Raw genomic sequence first — 19,733 nt, 5'->3', positions numbered from 1 at the left:
CTCCAAAATACGCAAGTCTATGGCAAGCACTAGTCTACACCTAGACTAAAGCCAAATATGCTATCAACATCATCAAAAAATAAGAATAATCTAAGCCACAAGGTAAGGATGATCGCTAAACAAGTACAACATGCTCACAAATTCCCGAAAAAACCAAAAATAGGCCTAACACATGATGTCTAAGTAACTAAGTATGATCAAGAACCTAAACAACCCAAATTCTAATTAATCAACATGATTTCACATTCTCGAGCTCAATCTAAAGAAACAAAAGTCATAGCCTACCTCAAAGCAGACCGGGCACACTCCAAAATAATGATTTCAGAGTTTTTCCCCTTCGAACAGCCTCCAAACGCTGCCATGCTATCAAAAATAGTTTCACAACGTCAACACGATCGTTTCAGCAGCATCACTTAAAATGGATATGGGCCAATTTTAGAGTCTAAAATGGGAATGTGGAACTTGCGGCAGAAATTTTGGAATTGACCCCGTCAAAAGGTCCTAATTATCTTCCTAAACTTGTGTCCCAAAATGGAACACAATTTGGTGCTCGGAATAGCCCAAAATCTTGTCATGCACAAAAATCACCATGAAGCTAAAAAAGAGACTGTTGGCAACCTCTTTGAGGCAAAAATTACCTCAAATACGCGATCTTTGAACTTCTTCGAGGATTAATTCAGCTGCAAGGATCGTGAATCAAGGGAAGAATGAGACCTTAATTTGGAAGTCGCCCCCGACCGAGACCTAGGTGGCAACCTAACTGAGTACGTCATAATTGAGAAAGGGAAGACCCACCCCCCAGAGCCAGAACACAAGCACCGACCTCTCCGCCACCAGCACAAGTGAATAAGAAAGGATCACGTCACTGGGAAGCTAACCACCAAACTACTCCTCCATTTTTCGGTCTACTAAAGTTCCCGATGTGGAGCGAACGGACTAAGCCACCCATCGATGGTGAGATCAGGCCAGGGAAGATGGATCTTCATACAGAATACTCCGCCTCTCGTTCCTTTTTTGGTCGCTCACTGCTATCCCCTATTGAAACTGCTAACGCCTTTCATTCATGATCTCTAGATTGAAAGTCAGCACTCCAATACGAACCCATGCTAAAACCGGACAAAACCCAACAAGAATCAATAAATTTAGATGTGTATTTCTCAAGATATCACACCTTCAACTCATCTTAATAAACTGAAATAGTAAAGGGACTTCAGTGTTGAAGTAACTGATATCGCCGCACCGGCGACCCTGATGTCATTGGTGCAATAAAGCTAGAGCAGAAAAGATCTCCATCGGTGCAGAGGTCTATTGGTTAAAGGCTCCGCCGAAGAACCAGGGCCTACAGGCGTAAGGTATTGGGAGTGACCAAGGTTCCGCAAGAGAGACACTTGACATCTTGGTTAGCTCCGCAGGAGCATCCCTCTCCACGCAGGAGTGAACCTGGGCTCCATGAGAGTGGCTGCACCAGCAGGTGCTACACTAGTACTTGGGATCAAAGTCTTAAGTCTATGTTGGACTCTTAGAAATTGATCAGGGTCCCACCAATGCAAACCGAATATGTAATCCATTTAGAAACAACATTCCAAACTCAACGAAGCTGTCAAAAATTTGGATTGAGGGCGCCTCGACAAAAAGTGGGTTCCACACCCAAGCTTTATTTTAAGCCAAAATCCAAAAATCCACAAAAGAGCTTGGGATTAGACCGAAAGGCTCAGGAAGTGCATGAAGGGTCGCTCTAGAACAAACTCGATGTTCTAGAGCTAATGGAATCGTCAAAATTTCATTTTGAGGCCATTTGCCTAAAGTTTTGACTTAAGTCAACTATTCAAGTTAGGAAAGCTCTACGGGCAACAAAACCAAATGAAGGACCAAGCGACTGAACAACTAATGCCAACAAGTCGTAAATGACTTGGGGTTGCTATAGGAATGCTCTAAATGATGAAAAGAAGACATTTACACAAATATGACTTGGAGGGTCCTTACAACATCTACTACTAATAAGGACTTTCGTTCGCAAAAGTAAGAGTCAAGAAGTACATAAAGGCTCAAATAAGTCAGGAAACTACTCTCTCATCTCCTGCTCGATCTCCAAGGTAGCCTCCTCGACTGGACGATGCCTCCAATAGACCTTAACAACAGGAATAGCTCTAGAATGCAACCATCACACATCTTTGTCTAGAATGGCAAATAGTTATCCACAAAGGTCAAATAATCATCCAACTCAACTAAATCATACTGGAGCACATGTGTTATATTCCATATTTTTGCACATGAGCTAATGGATATAAATTCAAGGACTTTTAATTTCAAATTTTAAAATAGCATGATTCATTTGTAAATGACAAGTTATATGGATAATATATGTGAAGATAAAGACAACTCGAGAAGGACCCTTGAGCCAAATCAAAGTGAAAGCCATCAAATATTTTTCTTAAAGTCATGTTTTAGGGTAAGCTGACTTCGGGAGGCCATAACCCCTTTAGCATTGGGGAATTTGGAAAACTCTCAAAATAAAAGTTGTAGACAATTAAAATAGATTTCCATCCATAGGTCGTGGGTCTGAAGGAGACATCGGGATAAGGAGATATGGATATTTTAAGGTAGAAGAGTCGAGCTGAACAGTGGATTCGGCCCAACCCGATTCCAACTCGGGTCAGGCCCAATACCCATACCCTTTAAGGAGAATTTTCAGCTTTCTTCCTTATTCTCAAACCAAGAAACATCCAGAATATTTTAGACAAAGAGGGAGAGAACTCTTAATCTAAGAAAATCCAATTCGACCAAAATTCGAGTCTCGAAATCTGAAGTTCGTGAAGAGAAAAGTGTTGTACATCGTGTTGCCTTCAATTTGAGCTAAAAATCAGCCAAGAAGGAGAGTGTTAATGTGGTTGATGCATACTTAAGGTAGTATTAAAATTTCTTTTTTATTGTTAACAAGTTTATTCAGAGTTTTAATGGATTAAAGCGGAGAAAATAGTGTTATAAACTCATTTGTTGTTTTGTAGAGATTTATGGATTAAGGGGCTATTTTGGGTGGATCAAATAGATGGAATTAGCTGAGTTATGATGTATAATAATTATTGATATTATTTTTAATGTTGTTGATGAGTTGTTATTCTTGAATTTGGAAGAATAAAGTGTATGAAGATATTGTATATATTTTGGAGCTATTTGGTATGATATTTGTGGCTATTTTGCAATAATATTTTGGGGACTATTTCGTGGTTGTTACGAACTATTCTGTGGGCTGGAATATTGGAGGATTGACTGTAGTTGTTGTTGTTATACTATGGATATACGGAAATAAAGAAGTGAATACAAACATTGACATCCGAATGTATATTGGCCTGTTTTGGAAGTAACTTAAGGATGGAGTTAATTCTATATTGATATGGAATTATTGGTATTGTTGTTGTTGACACTTTAATTGGTGTTTGGCTAAATTGGAATTTTGAGGATTATTACTTTTGCAGGGAAAATGTTGCCCGAATTTTGTTAAGTTTCATTTGTACTTAGATTAGTTAGTAAGTGATATGGATATCTATCTGTGGCCTATGTCATCTTAATTTTAGATCCACGAGCTCGAGAAGTAGACGTTGGACAGTTAGATAGAGTTCAAGGTATGTAAAGTTGTCCCTTCTTTCTTTTAGCATGTCTTAGATTTAAGTAATGAATGATATGAGCTTGGGGTAATTCTATTCATAAATTCTGTGTAATTCACGATCCTTATTTATTTCTTGATGTTAGATCTCCTAACGTGATTGAGCTATTGCCCCTCGAATCCTCTATATATACTGGAAGTTCTTGGTGTATAAAAGTCCCTATTTTTACATGTTTTATCATAATTAGCATCCTTAACTTACAATAGTTGTTCGCATTATCTTGTTGCATTACCCACACCCTGGTCTGCGACGCGGACTTATCGCGGACCACACTGCCTCACAAATTAAATTCAAATTTCAGTTTTGATCGTTACTTGTCCCAAGTCCGCGACGTGGACCTTTCATGGACCATACTACCTCACACTTGAATTCTTGATTTTGCTTGGTTTATTTTTCATGGACATGTCCCCGATGTGGACCTGTCGCGAACTACACTGTCTTGGCCAATAAATTTCATACTTTAGGCATTCGAGTGTTAGTTATTTTACTTATTCTATTGAATCTCATATGATAATCCAATTGTATGTGGTTGCTCATGATAATCCACTCGTGCATACAATTATTGTATTATTCACCAAGTCCCAGGCCGGGTATGTTGTCATGCACAGTTTTACTATATTATTCACCGAGTCCCTTACTAAAAGGATGGGTATGGTATATGATGATACGATGTTATGATGATATAGTTATAACACTAAGTCCCATAATGGACTAGGTACGATATAAGTGTACACTATTTTATTCACCGAGTCCCTTGCTAGAGGGCCGGGTATGGTATATATATACATATGACAATATAATGATATAATTATGACATCGAGTCCCATAATGGGTCAGGTACAATATATGATGATGATATGCATGACTTTATTTCATAAGACGCAAGTATAGTGATTTATTGATTATTATACTTGTCTCTTGAATCTTTATTTCAGATGTGATCTCCTTTATGGTATTTTATACTTTATATACTCAGTATGTATTCTCTACTGACCTCCTATCTTCGAAGGGGCTGCGTTTTATGCCTACAGGTACAAATACTCATTTCGGGAATCCACTAGCTTAGGATTTCCTTCAGCTATTTTGGAGTGCTCTATTGTATAGGAGCCTAAATTTTGGTACCGATCCTTTTGATGTATATATTTATTTATTCAGGGGTACGGTGGGGGCCTTATCCCGCCATATGATATTATTCATCCCTTTTTCATTGTTAACAAGTTTATTTAGTATTTTAACGGATTAAAACGGAGAAAATAGCCTTATAAACTTGTTTGTTATTTTGTGGAGATTTATGCATTAAGGGGCTATTTTGGGTGGATTAAATGGATGGAATTAGCCGAGTTATGATGTATAATAATTTTTGAAATATTTTTTTGATGTTGTTGATGAGTTGTTATTCTTGAATTTGGAAGAATAACGTGTATTAAGATATTGTATATATTTTGAAGCTATTTGGTATGATATTTGTGGCTATTTTGCAATAATATTTTTGGGACTATTTCATGGTTGTTACAAACTGTTTGTGGACTGGAATATCAGAGGATTGACTGTAGTTGTTGTTGTTGTTATACTATGGATATACGGAAATAAAGAAGTGAATACAAACATTGACATCCGAATGTATATTGGCCTGTTTTGGAAGTAACTTAAGGATGGAGTTAATTCTATATTGATATGGAATTGTTGGTATTGTTGTTGTTGATACTTTAATTGGTGTTTGGCTAAATTGGAATTTTGAGGATTATTACGTTTGCAGAGAAAATGCTGCCCGAATTTTGTTAAGTTTCATTTGTACTTGGATTAGTTAGTAAGTGATGTGGATATCTATCTGTGGCCTATGTCATCTTAATTTTAAACCCACGAGCTCGAGAAGTAGACGTTGGACAATTAGATAGAGTTCAAGGTATGTATAGTTGTCCCTTCTTTCTTTTGGCATGTTGTAATGACCCGTTAGGTTATTTTGAGAATGAGTCCTCCTCCTTTCATACGAGACCCTTCTCGTAAAATTTTAATGGGTTATTTGGACTATTCGGTAACTTTGGTTAATTAGTTGAGGGATAATTTTAGAGAATTAATTTAACTGATGGGCTAAAGTGTTAATTTATTTAATACTTATACCACTTTTCTTATATTTATTAAAATAGGTTAGTAGGGTTTGTAAATTTTAATACATAATTAGTTTGGAAAAGGAAAAAAAATAATAAAAGAAAAGAATATATATATATATATATATATATATTCTGATGGCCTAATGCCATCAGATGTAGCGAGAAGAAAAATAGAGAACAACGACGCCAACAAAAAAAGAAAATCTGGAAAAAAATAAATACGGAGGAAGAAAGAAAAGAAAGGGGAAAAGAAAAAAAAAGAAGAAGAGAAAAATAAGGATTTTTATTCCAAAGCTTTGAGATCAATGGGATAGAATCTTTTTCTCTTATTTTAGGAACTGAGCATAAATATGAATCTTTTTGAAGTGTATAAGCATAGGCATGGACAAAATACTGACATACAAGACATCAATAGGATTTTATAACGATTAAAACTTAAGGAATGAGCTAGAGTAGGAATGGACTGATATGTCACAAAAACTTCTATTCTGAATACATCAATATCTATTTTTCTTAGTCATGTCATTTGGATTGACTAATGTTCCCTCTATCTTCATGGATTTGTTGAATTGGATTTTTAAACCGTACTTAGATGTGTTTATGGTGGTGTTTATTGATGATATCTTGTTTTACTCCAAAAATAAGGAAGATCATGTAGGTTACTTAAGGACAAGCAACTGTTTTTCAAATTTAGTAAGTGCGAATTTTGGCTAAGAGAAGTTGCATTTCTCAGCCATGTGGTGTCCGGTGATTAAATTAACGTTGATTGAAAGAAAATAGAGACAGTGAAGAATTGTCCTAGACCATTGTCTCTTTTGGAAATTTAATGCTTTTTGGGCTTAGCCAGATACTATAGAAGGTTTGTTGAAGGGTTTTGTTCTATTGCTTTGCCTTTAATTAGGTTGACCCAAAAGAAAGTAAAGTTTCAATGTTCGGATAAGTGTAAGAAAAGTTATTGGATATTAAAGGATCGTCTTACGTAGCTTCTATTTTGATATTGCCCGAAGGATCAGATGGGTTTGTTGTTTATTATGATGCCTAACATATTGGTTTGGGATCGTCAAGTATGTTCAAAATATGAATTTCATGCATGTTATGGGAAGAGGTGACTTAGGATCCTTAAATAGTGACCTAGGAACCTAATGCTATGTATCATTCAAGTATGATTTATGATGTTGAAAGGCTCTTACTCACATTGCGATTGTGATATGAGAAAATGAGCTATTCTATGACTTTTGAAACCTATGAACAAGCTTATGAATGTATGTTAATTATGATTATTATGTTATGTCTTCCGTGAGATTTGACTTAACACCAAATGAAACTTGAGTGGCTCGATCTACGTGGTCTTTATATAAAGTCTCTAGTATCATTGCTACGTGTCATTGTAGTATTTGCCTTTATGGCCTATGTAGTGGATCCACATATAATACATGTTCATGACCTGCCTAGCGGGATAGAGTCTACCTTGGAAAGTAGATTCCCCTTTCTTATGTTGTATGGGGAGACATCGAGATCCCATATTATAGACCCCATGTTCTTAGTGTCGGTTACAGTTCTATCCCACATATGTATATTCTCTTTACGCACTTCTTATGATCTCATATATGTCTTGCAAATGCTTTGATTAACTATGATTTTCTCATGACTTTACATATCAGCTCATCTAACATGTACATTATTGATCATTGCATTTCATGTTTAATATTGCATAGCATGCTCGCATACTTAGTACATTCAAATGTACTAACGCATACTTTGCCTACATTGTATAAAAAATGTAGGGGTCAACGACCACATCCATTCTCCACGTGGCTAGATTGAGTTGCTATACCCTTTTGATTAATGAGTCCTCATATATATGAGGGAAAGACTATGAGTTTATATTCTTCCTTGAAAGACTTTGTTATATTACATTGAGGGTGAGCAAGGGGTATATCTTAGTCCTCGCCCATATTTACTAGTAGAGGCTTGTTGGTGGCAAAATTTTATACTCTTATGATTCATGTTATTGAGATATTCTTATATTGTTTCTGCTTAATTATACCTTATGCATGCCTACGAAACGTAAAGAGGCTTGGTTGGAGCCCTTTAGGGTTTTGATCGTCGTGTCACATCTAGAGTCTAGCTTAGGTTGTGACATATTTTTTTGTTCTCCGAAAATGCAGACACTAAACTCCGTGAACGTGGATCATGCTTTAATTTCTCTCCGTGAATGCTGGTTTTATATCGCGAACAGGGAGTACACTGAAGCTCTTCTTCATGAATGCGGGCTTCATGTTGCGAACACGGAACAATGGAGCTCTTCTTCGCGAATGTAGGCTTCATGATGCAAATGCTGAGTACACTGAGAAGACCTTCCACGAACGCGGTCTTGACAACCGTAATTGCAGAGAAGAAAGGATCTCTGCACTATAACAATAGTTCAAGTTTAACAACAAGTTCCTAAACGGACCCTCAAAATTTGTTCGGAATCAGATAAAAATAAGTCAAATATGCTAATACACTGAAATCGACATTTCGGACCTAATGAAATTGTCAAATTTCTCAAAAAAGGTTGTTATGATGAAATTGCCCTCCTAGATCCCTTTTAAGACTAAATCTCCATTTTTAGTCTATTTTCCAAAATGAAAACTAAGGTCACGGGGCTCCAAGTCAACACTCAACAAAATTAATCTCGAAGTTTTGGACATAACAAACTAATGAAATTCCCATCCGACGCTTGGATCTCAATATGTTGATCAAAGTCAACCCTAATAATGAAATAAATTTCCTACTCAATGCCTAAAATCACCAAAATTCTACCCGATCACATTGGAAATTGGGCTAACCATTCCCATATCATAAAAAAGTGTGAAAACACTATGGTTAAGGGAAAAATGGTCATTTCTCACTGAAAAGTAATTTCTCAAGAATTAGGACATTATTTCATCCATCACTTAAACACACATTCGTCCTCGAACGAAAGGTAAAGCAAAATACTGTAGGGGTGGAGGATATCTACAATGCATGTCAGACTCTACCTCCATGTAGCCTCATCTTCAAGTTAGTGCCCATATTGCACTCTCACTAAATCAATATGCTTTGACCTCAACTGTCTAGTCTGTCTATCCAAGATAGCAATAGGCTCCTATTCAAATGACGAGTCCTAATCCAAAGCAACTGAGTCCCACTGAATGATGTGAGAGTTATCATGTTGTTACCGCTTAAGAATTGATACATAGGACACTAGATGAACATCTGATAACTTTAGGGGCAAGTACAATTTATATGCCACCTCTTCATACATATCTAGCACCTCAAAAAGGGCCAATAAACCTCGCACTGAGCTTTACTTTCCTCCTAAATCTCATCACACCTTAGTGGGAGACATCTTGAGCAACACTCCCTCACTAATAGGAAATGACACATCATGAACACACCTGCCTACTCTAGGGAGTCATAAGGCACTATTGAATCAACTTAATCTTATCCCTAGAATCTCTCAACAGATTGGTACCCCAAGGTCCTACCCTAAATGAATTAAACCATCACACATGAGATCTACACCTTCTCAAATATTAGTCCTCAAACGGCTCCATCTGAATATTTGAGTGGTAATTGTTGCTATAAGAAAACTCTGCAGGAGGAAGAGGTTGATCCCAATGATAACCAAAGTCTATGACACAAGCTCGGATCATTTCCTCAAATACATGAATAGTCCGCTCCGACTGGCCATCGATCTGGGGATGAAAAGCTCTCCTTAGTTAAGCTTGGTACCCATTTGATTTTGTATAGAACTCCAGAAATAAGAGATAACCTACATACCACTATCAAACATTATATACATTTGCACTCCATGCAACCAAACGATCTCACATATGTAGATCCTAGCCAACAGCTCCACATTAGAGCTAGTCTTCACCGGAATAAAATTGGTTGATTTAGTCAATCGATCCACAATCATAAAGATGAATCATGGTTACCTAAATTCATGGATAACCCCTTCATGATGTCTATGATAATGCACTCCCACTTTCACTCGAGAATGGGTATCCTTTGCATAGGACCACCCGGTTTCTAATGCTCATACTTCTCTTGTTGGCAAATTACAAACTTTGTCACAAAATCAACAATGTCCCTCTTCATTCCACACTACCAATAGTGTTGTTTCAAGTCAAGAAAAATCTTTGCCACTCTTGGATGAATAGAATACTTAGAATACTGAGCGTCCTTCAATATCATATGTACCCAATCAACAACCTTGGGTACACAAATACGACCACTAATCCTCAAAACACCCTCGCGATCAAGAGAGGTGATTTAGTTTCACCTATACACTCTGTCTTGAATAGTCCTCAACTTGTCATTATCAAACTGGTGTGCATGAATCTGATCCATCAACATAAACCTAGCCTCCGCAAAGGCCAAAATGCTATGAGGTATAGAAATATCAAGTCGAACCAACTATCTATCAATAGACTAAACCTCTAAAGCCAAAGGCCTCTCCCCCATATTAAGAAATGCTAAATTACCCATTCTAAGTTCTTTTTGACTCTTGGTATCCGCTACCACATTAGCCTTGCTCGGATGATAAAGAATGATAATGTCATACTCTTTCAATAGCTCCAACAACCTATGTTTCCTCACATTCAGATTTGGTAGAGCAAAGATATACTTAAGGCTACAGTGATTGGTAAATACCTCACAATGCATACCATAGAGATAGTGGCTATACAACTTCAAAAAAAATATTATCGTTGCTAACTCCAAATTATTATTAGGGTAGTTTATCTCACGCAACTTTAGCTGAAGAGAAGCATAGGCCATAACTCTCCGTTATAGGCTATAACTCTCCCTTTTTGCATTAATACACTTCCCCAACTTACTCCCAAAGCATCAACAAACACAACGAACGCCACACCCTCCTAGAGTAAATCTAGAATAGGTACTGAAGTGAATAACTCTTTGAGATTTTGAATGCTCACTCACACTCATCAGTCCACTGAAATGCCATGGTCTTTTAAGTTAGCCTAGTCAATGGGGCAGCAATAGAAGAGAAACTCTGAACACACCGACGATAATAGCCCACCAACCCAATAAGGCTCTAAATCTCAGTAAATAAAGTAGACCTAACCCAATCACGCATAGTTGCAACCTTGGCCGGATCAACCATAATCCCATCGTTGGTCACTACATTACCCAAGAATTCCACTAACTTGAGCCAAGACTCACATTTGGAGAATTTTGCATACAACTTCTCCTATGTTAATCTCTAAAGAACGACCCTCAAGTGACTAACATTGTCGACCTCATTTTTGTAATAACCCAAGATATCATTGATAAATACAATCACAAAGGAGTCCAAATAAGGTTGAAACATTCAATTTATCTAGTCCATAAAAGTAATCTGAGCATTATTCAACCCAAATACATGACCACAAACTCATAATACCCATAACTACTCCTAAAAGTAGTCTTTGGGATATTAGATTCTCGAACTCTCAATTGATCATAACCCGATCGCAAGTTGATCTTGGAGAACATCGATGCACCCTGAAGCTAATCAAATAAATTATCAATGGGAGGAAGAGGATACTTGTTCTTGATGGTGACTTTGTTAAACTATCGATAGAAAATACACATCCTCATAGTACCATCCCTGTTTTTCAAAAATAGGATCGGTGCACTGTAGGTGATACACTAGGGCAAATAAACCCCTTCTTCAAAAAATCTTCCAATTGTTCCTTCAACTCCTTTAATTTTACCGGAGCTATCCGATTAGGAGAAATAGAAATGGGTCTAAGCGCCTGACTCTAAATCAATCACAAAATTGATATCATGGTTCGAAGGAACACCCAAAAAGTCTATAGAAAGCACATCATAAACTCCCTCACCACCCTCATAGTCTCTAAAGAAGATGACTTCTTAGTAAAATCACGTACGTGATCTAAGTAAGACAAGCAAGCATTATTCATCGTATGACGAGCATGAATATAAAATCTTACACCTTTAAGATACGAACTCATATTACCCTTCCACAGTAAACCAGGAAAATTGAGATAAGTTAAGGTCACAGTCTTGGCATATCAATCTAGGATCACATGATAGGAAGATAACCAGTCCATACCCAATATCACATAAAAATCAAGCATATCTAATAAAATTAACTCTGCTCGGGTCTCCTTACTAAAAAATATCACAACACATCCTCGGTATACCTGATCCACCTCTAAAGATTTACCTACCGAGGTAGAAATAGTAATAGGCATAACAAGGGCCTCACATACATAATCAATACCCACATTAAAATAACTCGACATATAAGAGTAGGTAGACCCTCGATCAAATAATACTTAAGTAGAATAATGGAAAACAAGAATAATACTTGTAATAAATTCATCAAAGGCCTTTACCTCAGATCTACCCAGTGTAGTGTAGCATACCATACTCGGTTGTCACCACTAGCCACTAAACTACCATGAGCACCACCTCGTACTCCACCCTTGGCACTCTGGGTGCCACCCCTAGAACTTGGTGATGCACTTCAAACACATAGGGTGGGCATAGTATGAATAATTCGTGTCCCAAGATAAATAGTAGAAAAAACACGTGTGGTGAAATCCTTTGCCTTATGCCCAATCTCATCATACACAAATAAGCCTTGAGGACCCAAACCTCATGTAGGATAAATATAAGTGTCAAATGTCCTTCTGAAGTCGAAGGACTACCATAACAAGCCCAAATCGATCTAGATCCACATGTACCATCTTTACTCTAAATCGACGCATGCACTCGTTTATCCTGATATCCCTGGGTGTCCTGACCCAAATAATTTCTACTTCTTGGCGCTACTGTGTCTAGTATGTCGATAATACTCTTAAATGAGCTACCTGATAACATAAGAGTGGCTATAGCCCCCTGAAGATAACCGAAAAATCCCTTTACTAACTTACAGATCCATTCAAACTCTATAGGTATACTCTTTATAGCATACAACACAACTCATCAAAATGAGGCTCATACTCAGACTCTGATAGTATGAAAGAGCTGATACTAAATTGTCACGACATAAAAACCGAGGTCATGATGGGATACTTCTCAACACCCAACCTTATCTATAAGCCCAAAAGTATCATGATGGGATACTTCTCCACACTTCTTGCAAGCGGGGAAAGTTTGAGTAGCAACATTCTCTCTTGGAATCATTGGTTTACCACTCTTGTCCTTGTTGAACCTTGGAGGAGGAGTATTGGTGGAACCTTTTCCCATAAATCGTTGCCTACCTTGGCCTTTGCCATTGTTACCATAATCGGACCTTTGAGGGTTAAACCCTCCACCATCCACTCTAGCCTTTTTGAACCCCCTTGATCTCTCTCTAAGCTTCTCTTCTTCAATTTATTCTGCATAAGTCATTAACCGAGAGATATCTATCTCCTTGACCAACATGGCTGTTTTGCATTCCTTGGAACCCAAGCTTGACACACCGGAAATAAACTTGCTCATCCTAGCTCTTGGGTCGGAGACCATGAAGGGAGCATAGTTGGACAACTTAGTGAATTTGAGAGAATACTCCCTCACGCTCATACTCCCTTGACGGAGGTTGATGAACTCTTGGATTTTGGCCTCCCTTAGCTCCAATGGGAAGAAGTGGTCTACAAAGGCACCTTTGAACTCTTTCCATCCTATCGACCCTATTTCTTCATCCCTCTCAACAACCCATTGTTCATACCACACTCGAGCCACACCTTTGAGTTGATAGGCTACTAGCTCGGCCTTCTTATTTGGTGGCATACCCATGATAGCCACAATCCAATACACCTCATTAATGAACTCCATAGGGTCCTCATCTAGTTTAGAACCATCGAACTCGGGTGGATTCATCCTTTGGAAATCCTGAATCCTAGAGGCTGGATTTTGCAATTGGGGAGGAGGAACACCTAGATTCCCTTGGTTAGCTACGACTTGGGCTAACAAAGTAATAACACTGCGAAACTCGGCATGGGTTACCCCATCCTCATGATATTGGGCATTAGGAATCGGAGGAGTTTAGTCCTCATTGTTAACCCTTGCTCTTCGAGGTGGTCTTCCACGAGTCATTATCTAGAGAACACAAAATGGGTCGTTAGTTAAAGGAAAACTTAGGACACTCTAAGGCACGACATGAATTTGAAAGAAGTGAAAATTTTCCTAAACGCCTTATAGTCTCTTATTCATAATTATGGCGCACTTCACAACCATGAACAAGAACCTATTCGACGCGGTATGTTGGACTTCCAAGGATCATTCAAAACCTCAGGCTCTGATACCAAGTTTGTCACGACCCAAGCCTAGGGCCTAGACGTGATATGGCGAATGAGGAACCCGAAAGTACCTCAATCAAGCCTCTTAGCATTCTTTTAGCCTTTCATAGGTAATGATGATAAATAAATAAGCGGAAATCATAATAGTAAATCTTCAACTTACATATATCCACCAATACCTCTAACTATTAGATTTAATGGGGCTAAGACAAGTCCCTAGCTCACCCTCAATTATAATAGAAGAAATGCCATAGTAAAATATCTTAACATATCATAAGCTAGAAAGATAAATGAGTATTGTTTCTGAAACATGGAAACTCACCAAAAGTAGTCTTCAATGGAATATCAACTAGCCACGTGGAGGAGAACGAGGAGGAGCACTGATCCCTACACGGTGATATAATGTAGGCAAAAGTGTATGCGTTAGTACTTTGAATGTACTAAGTATGTAAGGATGCATGAACATTGAGGAAAACATTAAAACATTTATGTAATATGGAACATAATTTAATGTATGCATAATAAATCATATATATATCCTGTAAAACATTTATTTTGTGGGAAATTAACCATAACCGATATTTAAGACCATGTGAGCTATTACATGGAATCCAACATAACCCCCTACGTTGGCTGGGGAGACTACTTGCCGGGTAGAACTCCATCAACTTCATTCATTTCTTTAACTTTAACTTTAAGGGCTATTTATGGATCCATTAGCCTAAGCCTACAAGGGCTCCTATGTTGGCACATAGTTAATGAGACAAGGGGTTGCTACTAGGATTTCCTTACCGAATCCCACCTCAATGCCTCATTCGGTGCTAAGTCAATCCCATGGAATAGTTTAATACTTCAAAATATTCATAGCATATAACTTGAGAATTCAAACATCATATTCGGTAGAATAGCTCATTAAAACATTTGATAATTTAAATATGCAAGAATTGTCCTTATTGCATAAAGAATCCATCATTCATATAATTTCATCATTCTTTTATTTCATAAGACTCCCTTTTTGATCATAGATATTGCTTTCATAAACATTTATTTGGAGTCAAAGCTTTCAAGTCAAACTTTATTAAAACATAGTAAAACTAGGTGGGTTCAAATCACTTCAACTTGCAAATATGTATGTAAATAAATATTCATAAATACTTTGAAATTCATTAATTAAAAATCATGCTTTAAACAACCCACCATAAATTTCAAGAGCCTTTAAATAGATAAATAGAGGAATTACTTATAAACCATCAATTTATATATATGAAATTATGTTGCATCAAAATAGAGCAATAATCATTAGTTTAACCATGATTCATACTATTAAGTAAAAATAAGAATTTACCATAAGAAAATATTACTTGAAATCAAGATATTTAATTGAAAGAGTTTTTGGACTACATGGGTGGAAGAACCCATGGATAAACACACACATAACTTAGAGTAGAGCTTAAAGAAAATAAATATAATTTATCATATAATCAAAATAATTTAGACATGAGAGTGGAAGGAATACTCTCATTAAAGCCTTACATACCTGGAATCCGAAGCTTTAGTCGGAACCGAAAGACTTAATGAACACTCTTGAGTCCTAACTTTTCTCCCCGCCAGAACGTTTTGTGTACTACCCGGAGTATATGAATCACCGAAATAGTATTTCTTCACTACTAAGAACTAAAACTATATTTGAGAATGTGTAAAAAAGTGTATAGAGAGAAGACTTGCTTGAGAAAGGTTGATGAATAAAATGAGGAAATAAGGTGGGTATTTATAGGTGGGAAAGAGAGACCTAACAATAAATAAAATAATTATAAAGAAAAATATAAAAATTTAATGGAATATATTGATATTAAATGGAGGACAATTTATGTCATGAGTGATGTCAAATGTATCTAGATCTTTCCATGGTAGGTGAAATGAGTTATCTTTGACAGAATACTCCTTTTCGGAGCTACGTTTGAACAGGATAAATTCCTTATTAGGATTTGGTGTCTTCATAAGAATATTAGATATAGAAGTCTAGTTTTATGTCGTTCAAGAATCAACCGATTTGGATAATCCTACAGTAAGATATGATTTTTCTTCTATAAACACTCCTTTCCGTCACAGCATTCTGTCTTACAATAATGAATTTATTTGACCTACTTAACCTCCGAATCTTAAAATATGGTCTTCACAAGAGTTGTAGGTAAAGATCTTGTGATTACTCAGAAATTTGAATCATCCAATTTGGATATTCCTATGAAAAGTTATACCCAAAATACAGAGGTTGTATCATATTTAGGCGAGAATTGAAACATCGTATACAACGTTTTTAGGGGATGTTACAAAGGTTCAAGCTTTTCACCATTTTAATCCAACACATCTATGGGGCATATGGAAGAACCCAATCCATATTTTAGGTTAGCCTTATATACCTTAAAATAGATTTTAAAGAAACCTTGATGTTAGGTCTTCAATGAGAAGTTGAATCCTTGATCTTTTGAGAGGAAGTTTTGTTGGAGATGATTTGGAAGAGAAGAGGGTATGAAGATTAGGGTTTTTGGGAGGTGAAAGACAAAAAAAATGATCCCAAAACATTCCAAGTTAGTGTATATATATGTTTAGGGAAAAGTCCAAATTGTCCTTCCTCAAAAATTTGGAAAATAGGCTAAAAACCCTGTTGGCACTATAGATGGTGCGCCGCGCCAGCACCCAAACTACTGAGGCTGGTTTCAGGCGCTATAGTGGCGCCGGGCGCCACTGGAGCGCCAGGCCTAAAATTCGTACAGTGATAGTCTTTAGTAAAATGGTCATAACTTTCGATCTGAACTCCATAAAATGCAATCTTATTGTAGTTGGAAAGAAGACTCAAAGACCTTTAATTTGATAGGTTATGATGCATATAACTCTTAGTATACCTAAAGTTATGGTCATTTGAATTTGTCCCTTATACAAACTCATCCTAAAACTTAATCGATAGAAACTCCTTATACTTGGTTTGGTGTTAGAGATCTCTTATGATCCTCAAACACATCTAATACACTTCAAATATTTAGGAATTGATCCTAACTTATATATGAAACTATAAGTCATCGAGTTCGATCCTACACGCACAAGAAGAATGGCTCGAGTTTTGGCGGAAAAAAATATGAGGTGTTAGAGAAAGCTAGCTACAAGGTTTGTCTACAGGATAGGGTCAACGTAAATTGTGGAGTCTATAATTTTGAATTTGATAGAATATAAGGTTCGATTTTGGTGTGTTCAATAGAATGTGGTGCTTTCGAGTCGAAGTTAGTACTCTTGGACCATTAGTTATCAATTGTCCAGGTTTGTATGTCGCCTACCAGCTTGGTTTCTTTTGGACTAGAAGGGGTGGCTCAGATTTGACGTGGCAGAGTGGTTTGTGGGCACATAGTGCTGATGTTCCTATGGTAAGAGTAACTCTATAGTATTGCACTCAGGGCGATCTTGTCGCTCGGGGGGGTAATAATCCTTGGGAATAGCGTGTTAGCTTCAAATGGCTAAGCTTTAGCTTGGATTGTTGGTTTTGGAAGTTGAAATTAGAGTTTTGGGCTTTGGGTCGGGTTGTTTTCCCTGTTTTAGGTGTTGTCATCCTTGGAGGTTAAGTTGATGTACATGGCTCCTTAGAGGTTTGTGTGGTTAGGTTTTGTAAGCAAGTTTCAAATACTTTTGGAAGTTTTCAGGATAGCTAAGTACCGGCAGAGTGCCCTTAGTGGGTAGAAGAAAAGTAATTTGGAAGCATAAGGAAAGTATTTGGAATTTTGAGTTAGTTGTATATGACATAGTCCTGTGTTTCTCATTTCAGAGGTTTCGGTGTAGTTTGGTATTCCTCAAATGAATATGGTTTTTTCAGTCACGTTTGGGTTAAATGAATGAGAGTTGGAGCCTAAAAAGGAATCGGATGAGTTTTTGGAGTTAGAAATGAATTTAAGGCATTTTTCTCTCTCACCCTGAGTTTTGTGATGGCATTGTTTGACCTAAAAGGGTGTCCGAGGGCCTAGCAGAGAGTGCAAGACCTGTACCTTTGTCTTTTCGTGCTTTCTGGTTGTAAATGGCTCTCTACTTTTCTTGATGAAAGTCATTTTTAGTAGTGAATGTTGTATTGACCCTTCGGGTCATTTTCTTTATTTTCTGATCTTTTCAACATTTAGAACTTTCCTATAGCGACTCCAATTCATTTACGGCTTACTGGCACTAACAGTTCAGTCTCCTGGTCATTCATTTGGGTTTTATGCTTGTTTCCCTATTTTCGAGTTCTTATAGTTTGAATAGTTGACTTCGGTCATAATTTCAGGTAAACAACTTCAGAGTGAAATTATGGTGGTCCCATCAACTCCAAAATTATGGTTGACATGAGTATTGAGGTTTTTGGTGCGAGTTTAGGGCCATTTGGTGCTTTAGTCTTCGTAATTTGGCCTAAGGTTGACGTTGGTCAACATTCTTGGTAACCATGATCGAATTATAATTCTGTCATCACGATTAGCTAGAACATGTCAAGTTTTGTTTAGAATGACCTTTTATGCGATTCTCAAAACATTCGATCTCATTGTGAGCCTCCTTGTGGATTTTTAACATTAAATGGCGCTTGGGCGTGGGATCCTCTTCTTATCAAGATATCCTCAGATAGAAATTTTAAATGCTCTATTGAGTCCAAAACATCGAATTTAGTGGGGTAGGATAATTCATTTGGACGTATGGGGTCCTGAATGAACCCAGCACCCCATCGGAAACTTGGGCATTCTCAAAACTCCCTTGCACTAGATGTACCTTTTGTGGTTGTTAAAGCCCCCCTTGGTCGCTAAAATGATTGTCGCTAAAGCCATAAAGATGTTGCTAAAGTAAACATGGCCCTAGGCGGGTTTCGCTAAAGCGATAGGGACATCGCTTAAGCGAGGCTCGGATCTTTTGAGGGGTTCACTTTAGCGAACTTTGGGGTCGCTTTTGTGATCCCTAGTGGTCCTTTTAGACCAGTTTTTTAGTTTTGTCCCTCAATTTCTAATTGCAAATTTTAGAGCTTTACACCTCTTATTGAGGTGACTCAAAGTGCGTTTGATCCAAAACTAGCGTGCGTTCGTAGTGGAGTGCTTGAGGAGCTTCAAAAATGTTGTTTTAACGTAAGTCGTCCCAAAAGGAATTGCCCTCTCTCTTATTTGAAGCTTTAATGGAGAAAATTATACATAGGTTGATTTCCATATTTTCGAGTGTCAAATTATGTTGTATTTTGATACACAAGTTTAGTTATCTCAAATGCACCTTTCGATGGAGTCAAAATCATGATTCTCAATGCGAGTCACACAATCCTGTTTTAAACCCAATTTTGGGTCTGTCTCCGAAAAATATAATTTTTATGTCAAATCGTTCATATTGATGTTGTGATCGATATTTTGTCAGGGTTGCGGCAATTGGAGGTGGTTCAGAGGTGGAGAGCATCAATTTAGTGGATTTAGAGCGCACGTGATTGACCTCAAGGTAGGCTACGACCTCCCACTTTGACTAAGTTTTTATAGATATTGCCTTAATGTGATTTAGGTTTGTATTTGCCGAGTTTAGGGCCTTCATCTTTTTATTCAATTTTCTTAACTTCGAGTGAGCCTCAAACTAGCGTAGTCTCCTAAAATCCTTATCTTAGACATGTGGCTTTAGTTGCGTGTTGGATTAGTGAGATTAACTCTCTTAGG

This window comes from Solanum dulcamara, chromosome 7 (assembly GCF_947179165.1).
Source record: "Solanum dulcamara chromosome 7, daSolDulc1.2, whole genome shotgun sequence".
Taxonomy (NCBI): domain Eukaryota; kingdom Viridiplantae; phylum Streptophyta; class Magnoliopsida; order Solanales; family Solanaceae; genus Solanum; species Solanum dulcamara.
This window is presented reverse-complemented; position numbering follows the sequence as displayed.